This window comes from Propithecus coquereli, unplaced genomic scaffold (assembly GCF_000956105.1).
Source record: "Propithecus coquereli isolate 6110/MARCELLA unplaced genomic scaffold, Pcoq_1.0 Scaffold110, whole genome shotgun sequence".
NCBI classification, from domain to species: domain Eukaryota; kingdom Metazoa; phylum Chordata; class Mammalia; order Primates; family Indriidae; genus Propithecus; species Propithecus coquereli.
The window spans coordinates 1983751-1994634 of NW_012134970.1; positions in this window are offsets into that span (position 1 = coordinate 1983751).

The window sequence follows — 10884 nt, forward strand, 5'->3', positions numbered from 1 at the left end:
ATGGATAGGTAGATGAAACTGTGTTGGTAAAATCAAGATCTGGAGGACTTCAACATTTCAACAATTTACATAAAATTTTTGATTTAGTTTTATTAATTGTGGGAAAAATAAAGATTGGAAAAACATTTATTAAATATCTATCCTATATAAGGGCTGTTTAAAACCAGCAAAACAAAGTTTGGGAACCTACTTTAAAGTTAACATGATGATTTGTTAATATTTGAATATCTTCGTGAAATTAAAACTTTGACTTTACATCTGAAAGAAAACAGAATGCCATGAAACATGCTGTCTTGTCTGTGGTTTGGTTTTTGTATTACATACAAATGTTTGTCTATTAAAAAAGAGGAATTGGCAAAAAAAAAAAAAAGATAGTCATCTTATTGATGTCCCCAAATACTACAAGCTAGCAACTTAAATGATGCATAAAAACCCTAAGATATCTTGTGCCTGACTCAGAATTCTAAATTTAATTTCCACCTACAAATTCTGCCTGTCTTCTCTGAGTTTAATTCTTACCCTTCCCAAGAGTAACTTCCATCCTGACTTCCAACAACACAGATTAATTTTGCTTGGTTTTGTACTGTATGTAAGTGGAATTTTACAAGACACACTCTTTTGTGTCTCAGTTTTTTTACACATTATTACATTTATGAGATTCAGCTACATTTTCGCATGTTCTTGTAAATTATTCTCATTGCTGTATAGTACTTAAATTTTGTGAATATACCACAATTTATTTCTCATTTCAGATATTGAGGGAATTTGGGTAGTTTCTAGTGTTCGGCTATTACAAATAGTGCTGCTATGAACATTCTAGTACCTGCTAGAAGTAGAATACCTATTTAGGAGTAGAATTAATGAGTCACAAGGAATATATATTCAGTTTTAGTAGATTCTGTGAATAAACATTTTCATTTCACCCATTCTGGTAGATGTAGTATTTCATGTGGTTTTACTTTGCATTTCCCTGATGATTAATGGAGTTGAGAACCTTTACATATACTCACTGGTTATTTGGACGGCTTATTTTGTGAATTGTCTATACATCTTTGTATTTGGTTTTCTGTCATGTTTTTATTGATTTATATGAGTTTTTCTGGATACGAGTCTTTTGTCAAATGTATGTATTGCAAATAGCATTGCCGTTGTGTGGGTTGCCTTTTATATGAGTCTCTTAATGAAGACTTTTGATGAAAAGATGTTTTGAATTTCCATATTGTCTAATTTATCAAAATTTTATGATTATTGTTCTTTTGTGTCCTCTTTAAGAGGATCTTTGCTTGTTCTAAAGTCATGAGAATATTCTCCTATGCTTTAGCAATTAAAAAAAATAGGTCCAACTCTTTTCTTCCTTCTCTTCTTAACTTTTCTTTCCTTATTTTTCTTGTTTTCCATCCACTCCCTTTTTCCTGTTTCTTTTTTTCTTACTTCTTTTTTTCCTTCCTAGTTCTCTGCCTAAATAAGCAGCATAAAAAACCTTTAATCTTTAAGTTATGAAAATCACATGCTCCCCTGCTTAAAATATTTCCATGGCCTTCCAAAGCCTTCAGGATGAAGCTAAGATTTCTTGCCTTAAAAAGCAAGGTCCGCAATGATCTTTCCCCTACCTATCTCTCTAGCCTCCCTATTTTCAGTTCCCAACCCAAACATACTCTTTATTCTAATCATGTAGCAATATTGAACTTACTAAAGGTATTTGCTTTTTTATGTGTTCATGCCTTTGCATATGCTGTTCTGTCTGTTTGGAAAACCCTCCCTCCTTTTCCATTCGACTAATTCCCATTCAGCCTTTAGAACTCAGCCCAATTAACTTTCCTCTCGGTATCTTTCTGCTACACACACCTGGGTGAACTGTGCTTCCTTTGCTCCTCTGGCACCTTGGGCATATCTAAATTATGGAACTTATCACACGTGCCTGTAATTATTGATTTATCTGTCTTTCTCTCTCGTTGGCGTTGCAAGATGCTTGAGAACAAGGACCATGACTTGTTAGACTTTATGTGTCCAGTGTCTATCAGGCACATAGAAGGTGCTTAACATGTTGAATAAGTACATTTGGGGAGCAATACATCACCATTTTATAGATGAGAAAAATACAGGCTATGAAGTGATAAACTGAGCAAAATATATGAAGAAATGGAATTTAGCGAGGATGTAATGCATTGGAATTTTATGTCATTAGGACCTCTTAATTGAGAGTTCTGTGTGGGGCTTTCCCATAGCAAATTTGTTTTGCTGGGAAGCTTTGCACTGGTCCTTTTCCTTTTCTCTTCTCTCTGGAAGTTTTTGGCTCTTTTTAAAGACAGCTGGCAAATGTTTAAATGCCTTGAAAACATCATTGCATCGGTTCCCTTTCTGTACTCAATATCTGGAGAGTCTGCTAGACATTCATCTACATTAAGAAAAGATAAATGAAATAACTTCTGCCAGCTTGTGATTTTCATCTGCGTTACATTTTCATGTAACATTTTTATTTATTTAATTATGAATAGGTAATATGTATACATGGTTTAAAATCAAAAGGTACAGAAGGATATATAGTGAAGAAATTCTTGCTAAAAATCTCCCTTTGACAGTAACAAATGTTAGCAGAGATGTTGAGCAACTAAATGGAACTCTTATACAGGATGATGGGAGTGTAAACTGGTACAAACACTTGGGAGAACTGCTTGGGAATATCTACTAAAGCTAAACATATCTTTACTTGTGCTCTGGCATTCCTCAGAAGTAGTACTTGTAAATCTACCAAAAGACTCCTTGCAGCTTTTATTCATAATATCTCCAAACGGAAAACAACTCAATGTCCATCAACAGTGAGGTAAATACATAAACCATGGTCTATTCATACAGTGGAATACTACATAGTGATAAAAAAGAAAGAACTACCACATGCAATAACATGGATAAATCTCATAGATCTAATATCCAGGGAAGAAGCCAGATATGAAGGGTTACACACTGTATGAATCCATTTATTGAAGTACAGAACAGAAAAAAAAAAAACCAATCTGTTGTGAACTAGGTTAAAAGGGAGGTTATCTTTGCAGGGTGGGTATTGACTGGGTGGGAGTGACAGGAATTTTCTGGGATTCTGGGAATGTTTTGCATTTCACACAGGGTGGTGTTTTCATGGGTGAATGCGTATGTAAAGATTCATTGAGCTGCTCCCTTAAGATTTTGGTACTTTATCTCAATAGTATAGTAAATAAGGAAGGGGGAAAAAACTCACACAAAACATTTTTTAAAGTTTCTTATCCTCCTTCTCCCCAGCTTCTAAGTTCTTCTCCCTAGAGAAAACCGATGTTGTCAGGGTTTTTTTGTTTTTGTTTTGTGAATCCTTTCAACGATATTTTATGCTTATATAGGCAAATACATACATTCGTGCATGCATGAATACAAACACATGTGTGTACTTTTTTCCCATTTTTAAAATACATGGGCACTTTTAATACACACTGTTTGATATCTTTCCCTTTTTTTCTCCTAACAATTTTGGAGATTATCCAGACTTTTAGGTATATAAATATTGTGTATTATCATATAAATGATAGGATGAATTTTTCTCCACCTGACCAAAGGAGATTGTGATAAAAATAAATTGAATGATGATAGAAGTTGTAAACCACTGAAGTCTGCTTTTTGTTCATTTTCTCAGTATTAATGGCAGTATCACCCTCGAAATAAACTCAGAGAAAATTGAGACTTAAACCTGATTAATAATTTTAAAAAATAACCATTTTAGAAATTTATAGTTTTCCAGTGCTAGTTGGTTTATATCTGTCAATCTGTCATTCTTAAAATTGAAATATGGAGTGTCATCTTCATTAAGTAATAGGAGATTAAAAATGATTCTCACTCTAGGAAAGCCCAGGGACTGGAGGTTCAAGGTCACTCTTTAGGTCCAAATGGATGTCATAAGGTCATCAGTCAAACAAACACTTTTCTTGAGCATATGCTATGCCAGGTTCTGTCCTCCTTGCAAAGAGCTCGTTCCAAGGTTTCCCTCTTTGAAATGCTGGAGTTTAGATGAGGGGAAGCAGTGTGGCACATACAGTGGTCTCCTGACCTTTGAAAAGTATGCAAATTTCCAGACCCCATTCACAGAGATTGATTTTGAGTGGGTCTGAGGTGGGGCCTGGGAATACATATTTTTAACAAGCACTCTCGGGTGATTCTGATAGAGGTGATTTGCTACAAGGACTGGCTTGGGAAGCAAAATAACAGAAAGAGTCACTGCAGTGTGATCAGGAATTAGTTTCTGTCTTAGTCGGCTTGGGCCGCAGTAACAAAATACCACAGCCTGGGTAGCTTAAACAACAGAAGTTTATTTCTCGTAGTTCTAAAGGCTAGAAGTCCCAGATCACGGCGCTGGCCAGTTAGGTTCCTGGTGAGGCCTCTCTTCTTGGCTTGTAAACGGCCACCTTCTCACTGTGTCGTCACATGGCCTTTTCTCTGTGCGCATGTGGGGAGAGAGAGAGGAGGAGAGGGAGAGTTCTCTCTCTTTCTCTCCTTATGAGGATACCACTCCTATTGGATGAGGGCCCACCCTTATGACCCCATTTCACCTTAATTACCTCCAAAAACCCTATCTCCAAATACAGTTACATTGGGGGTTAGGGAGTCAACATATAAATTGGGGATCACAATTCAGCCCACAGCAGTTCCTAACCCTCTCTGAAACCTTGTTTCCTCATCCGTAAAACAAGGATAATAATACTTGGGTTAGTGGGAGAAAGATTGAGTGATATACTGGCATGTCAAGGGTTTCTGCTATTTGCTTTGTTTTGTCTTTTAACCAACTTCTTTTGGAGAGAAAGTGATGGAAGTGAGAAACATCATGACTATGGTAATATGTTGGTCCTATTGATAACAATTCTGAAGGCAGAAGAAATTTAAATGATTTATCCAAGGTCACCTATTAAGTGGATTACAGAAAGTGGCCCAACCCCTAGGTCTCAGGACTTTTAGGCTTGTGTATGCTGTACTATACAACTTATTTTGCCCAGAGCTGACTAGAGTGGGTGGACTGCTTCTCAGGCTTGGATCTGTCTTGGGTATTTGAGAGCAGTGCCGCCCCCAGACACATGCAGGCATTATGGGCTGAGTGGAACGCTATGTGCCCTGTGTAAAGCTATCCTTTCATTGGATTAGTGGGCTGGGGCGGCCTCTTTTGCTATGCACTAGTCTGGCCTCACAGTATCTAGTTTCAGAAGAGCATGATTGGCCAGCATGCAGGTCAGGGAGAAAAGGTCCTGTGGGGGTCACCAATGTCCTTAGGGAGAGGGGATCGTGCCTCTGGCTGGGCAGGAGGCTCTGCACCAACTGCATTGTAAAGAGCAGCAGCTCAGGCAGCTGAAATAATTTGCCCTCTAAGGGATTTGGGTCTTGAGGGGCAATATCTGCGATTGAATGACTCTCTCCAACTGCACTCTGAGAGGCTCCAGTTACCCCAATCATTCCAGCCTGCATAAACATTCTCTTTCTAGCCATGAGTGGCTGGGCACGTAACATACCAGGCTGGCTGGTGAGAGGGTGGAGAATGTGCTGTTTCCCAACTGAGAGGATTTAGGGGGTAATGTCTGGGGCCCATCTTCTTCAAAGATTTCTCCGATATAGCGGCTCTATGCCTGAACTCCCACCATTAGCAATGAATTCCTTTGTGTGCTGAGGGCTTTAGGGTCATTATAGTCCCTGTTTAAGACTTTAGAACCCATACTTAGGATGAAAGGAAGCCCCTTTGTACATCTTGGTTATCAGGTAGCTGACAGGGAGACTCCATGGAGGAGGGACACAGAACAATAGTATAGCTGAAAGGCAGCCCACCGAGATTCATCTGATGCCTTGATTTGCAGTCAAGGAAACCAAAGGAAAAAGACAATGCTGAGGCCATACAGCTGGTTATGGCAGAGCTAAGTCAGACACCCAGACTATTGATTGGCTTCTACTCCTGTCCTATTTGAAGAAAACAGATTGGCTGCAGAAGGGTGAATGAGTCCCGGAACACAGGGAATGGGAGAGAGACCAAAGACAAACTCTAACTGCCTCCCAGCTGTGCTAAGGCCAACCTCTTGCAGGAAATCTCCTCTTATAAACAGAGTCATATTCCAAAAGTTCATGCATATGTTTATTTCTTGAATGATGGAGCTTGTTTTCCAATGGACATAACATTTTAACTGTTTTAAATGGTGAATTAGTTTTCCCAAGATCCATCCACAAAACACTATGTAACTGATGGAGTATCCAAAAAGCAGTATTTGTAGGACTATTTCAATTAATCGTACCGAATGCTTGTTATTATTTCCACAGGAGTATAATGTACAACCAGTTTTAAATTAGGTTGTGAGAAAGCAGCTCCTGTACAGGGCAGGTGGCTCTCCTAGATCTGAATCTCGTGGATGAGCCAGCACAACACAGTGGGGAGGGCTGGGAGGGAGGGCTGGTGCCCTCTCTGACCCTCAGCTCTAAAATCAGAACAGGAAGAGTAATTTTGCCCAGCCCACTTCATAGAGTTGTGAGGACTTGGGAAGTGCTTTGAAAAGAAATAAAAGTAAGAAAAGCCCTTTCCAGGTCAATCGCTCCCTAGAAGTTTTGATGGGATAGCTGAGGAGAGATGCTGGGATGCTGGTGTTGCTGTGGTGCTGTTGACAGGCCTCAACCAGTAACAGCAGTGATGACAGCAATCATAGCAACAATAAACTATATTTACAGAGAACTTCTAGGTGCCAGGCATGGTCCTTGGTGCTTTATAGTACTAATTGTATCATATTCATCGTGGCGGTTAATTTTATGTGTCAACTGGGCTAGACCACGGAACCCAGATAATTGGTAAAATACTAGTATATGTGTTCTGTGAAAGTATTTTTTAGATGAGATTAACATTTAAATCAGTAAACTTTGAGTAAAGCAGATTACTGTCCATACTGTGGGTAGGGCTCATCCAATCAGTTGAAGGGCTTAAGAAAAAAGACCGAGGTCTCCTGAGGAAGGAGGAATTCTGCCTCCAACTGCCTTTGGACTCAAGCTGCAACATCAACTCTTCCCTGGGTCGTCTCCAGCCTGCTGCTCTGCCCTGGAGATTTTGGACCTGCCAGCCTCAACAATTGTGTGCACAATTCCATAAAATCAATCTCTTTTTCTACACACACACATACACACACACACACACACACACACACACACACACACACCGCAGATAGTATTGGCTCTGTTTCTCTGGAGAACCCTGAATAATAAACCCATTTAACAGTGGAAGAAACTAAAACGCAGGTTGGGTAACTGACTTTCTCAAGTAAGCAGCTATGGCAGGCAGAGACTGGCTAGTTATTCACCAAACTATTTCCCTTTACCCTATGTGCTCTGGGGACACAGGTAGAGCACATTTCCCAGCCTCCCTTGCAGATGGGTAAGACTGTGTAACTGAGGGCTGGTCCCTGGAATAGTGGGTGAAGGTGATAAATATGCCTCCAGACCAAGATCACTGTTCCCTGACTTGCCAATTCCAAGGCTCTGGAGGTTGGCGGGGCCATGAGATGAAAGGGGCCTGAGTCCCTGAATGACTGCATGGAGCAGAGCCTCTCAGCCTCAAGCACTCTGAGGAATCACCTGCGTGAGCAGTAAACCCGTGTTACGTTTAGTCTCTGAGATTTGGGAGTTTGTGCTTTTAATTATAGCACTTTCCCTGACAAATACAGGGACTCAGCTAGATTCAAGTCCAGTCCATCTGCTTTCAGGTCTGAATGCTTCATCTCTGTACTGCTCAAATGTCTCTTGCATTCACTAAGAGCTCAGAGTAGGAACTGTCTCCCTCACCTTTCCCTGCTTGCTCCTGAAAACCAAGGATACCTCACAGGTATAGAGCGCCACATCCTGGAGCCACATGCTGAACATCACAGTTTAGATGCCGGAAGCTGCGCAGAGGAACCTGGGAGCCCTGGGAACATGGGAGGAGTGGGAGAGGAGTTTTTGAAAGGGTAGAAGAGGAGGAAGATGGATCCAAGTATGCACTCAGTCTGTTTCCCCATTTCTCTGGATGCGGCCTTTGTCTTCCCCAAGCAGGGGAGTTCCCGGCTCTTCACTAAATAGCAAGTGTGGTCTGTTTATGCTGGAGCAGACTGTGGAAATACACAACCCATTCTGCCCAGTGCCAGCCATTCCTCCCTCGGCAGTGCTTTCCCCAAGCTAAGTTCAACAAAGGAGGAAAGAGTTGCCGCAGCTCTGCTCAAGAAGCCTGGCACAAATGCATTTTTCCACATAAAGGATGCTGTCTATAAACAAAATCAAGGTTCAGGGGGAGAGGGGGCTGCTATGTTTTTCTTTCCTGTGCATTTTGGACTGTTTGGCTACTTTTGCCCATGCCAAGCACCCTGTCCAGTCCAGACCCGGGAAGTCATACACCCTAGATTTGTCTGTGGTCAGATAAACCTAGGCAGGAAGGCAACAGGTGGGCTCTTATGACAGATTCAAAGGAGCTGACCCAGCCTTTTTACCTCACAGAACAAAGAAATTCCTGGGAGGAAACTTTCGATTAGAAAGGGATATGTTGATGCATGTATGCTTCCATCGAAGCCAACCCAGAAACGGTGCCCATGTTAGTCTTTGTACCAAAGAATGACCTTGCATGCACACTTAGGTGCAAAATCCAAAATCCAAAACGGGGCATGTGTAGTCTGTCCGAGTGTGCAGGAAGAATTTGTTTGGTTTAGGAAAACATGAAGTTAAATTCAGTATAACAGCTAGATGAGGTCAAAAGATTTTTTTGGACATATTTTTAACTTTAAACTAATGTTAGTTTGTTTAGCTTCTGTCTAGTCTACTCATTTCAAATAAAATAATTAGTCATGGTGACACACTGTGAAAAAGAGCTGATTTCCCTAAATTATAATAATGTGAGGTGTAGTTACAAAAAGGGGTGGGTGCTAGGTAGCCCTGAAAAATGTCTACCATAAAGTTTTTCCTCAGTAAATGTTCTGCTGTATGTTCTGCCTGTGGCTGCTTCCTGGCAAGGCGCTAACCACACCTGTATTTCCAGCACATCCCTTCTTATTTGCAGACCTCCTTGTGTAAAACATGTGGATAATGTGTTGTGTCTTTCTCATATAAAAATGTGAATAATATGTTGTGTCTTAATCGCCAATGTTTCAAGATAGTCGGCATTTTTAGGGGGTTGAGTGGTGCAATGAAGAGGCTATAAATTTGGGAGCCTGGACATGTGGATTTTAATCCTGGGTTTTCTGCTGTGTCACTTTGGGCAGACACCGAAACCCTGTGGCTTTAAGTTTCCCCTTTGAAAACTGAAGGACCACGATTCATGAAATGTAAGGTCTCCTGCAGCTGAAAGAGTCTCAATGATCTGTCTTAAATTCATTCACTCATTGAATAATTATTGAAAGACTGGAAGTCGAGGCAGGTCAGGTTGTAAGGACACAGCAGTGGGCCAAGCTGGCAAGGCCCCAACCTCATGCGCCTTTCATTTCACTGGGAAATTTTGAAAAAAACAAATTTTGGTAAATGCTGCAAAGAAAATAAAAGTATAGGGTCAACATTACATAGAGTTTAGGGGAAAACCTCACTAAAGAGGCAACATTTGAGTGGGACTTGGGGACCTAAGACTGGGTCTACTATGACATTATGATTGCCAAAAGGTTGAGCCAATACGGTCAGGTATAGTCTAGATATGGCCTGTGGGCCTTATCTGGCTCTCTGCCTGCCTGTTTTTATATGGCCCTTGAGCTAAGAATTGTTTTTACATTTATAAATGGTGTATTATATTCCTACGGCTGCCAGAACTAAGTACTACAAACTTCGTGGCTTAAACAACAGATTTATTGCCTCACAGTTGGGGAGGCTGAGTGTCTGCAATCCAGGTGTCAGCGTGGTTGGCTGTCTCTGAGGGCAGCGAGCGAGAATCATTCCCAGGCCCCTCTGCCACTTCTGGTGGCCTGAGGCGTTCCTTGGCTTATAGGTGACGTTCTCCTTTGGCCTTCATATTGACTTCCCTCTCTGAGTTTCTCCCTGTTTCTAAATTTCCCCTTTTGTAAGGACACGGATCATATTGTATGAGGGCCCACCCTAATGACCTCACTTTAACTTCATCACCTCTGCAAAGACCCTGTTTCCAGACAAGGCCATATTCTGAAGTACTGGGGATCAGTATGTTAACAGACCTTCTCTGGGAGGCATAAGTCAACCCACAAGAAAGGGCTACATTTTAAACAGTTCAATAAGTATCCACATAAGACCCTCAAATTTGCCACTTGGCCCACAAAGCCCAAAATATTTGCTCTCTGGTTATTTAATAAAAGGTTTTTCAACTCTGATCTACATCAGTGGCTCTGAAACTTTAGGGTGCACCTATCACTTAGAAAGCCTCACTCCTATAGTTTGGAGAATTTGCGTGTGATGCTGACGGTGTTGATCTAGACAGTGCTTCCCAAGTTCAGGTCCTTGGACGTACCATACCACCTGGGGAACTTGGTGGCAGTATAGATTCCTGGTGTCCCAGATTTACTCAGGATCTCCAGGGATGAGGCCAGAGATGATTCTGTTATACAGCCAGATGTAGGAACTATTGATCTAGTCTGATTATTTTGGTCAGGGAGAGCAATTGATGAGATTACTCCTTTGTGATTGAACTGCTTGCTTGGGCCTCACCTGTCTGTGGGAGATCAGGGCGATTGGGGAATCCTGTTCTTCCTGTCAAAACTTGTGCTGAAGGAAAACATCCTCAAGAAATGTATGGTCTGAATTCTTCCACAGCCAGAGATCTTTGTTTAGACTGTTTCATAATATTATTATCATTAAGTGGCTTGTCAGCAGCTCATGGGAAAAAGAGACGTATTGACTGCAAACTTACTCGGAGCCAGCAGCTATGCAAGACATCTG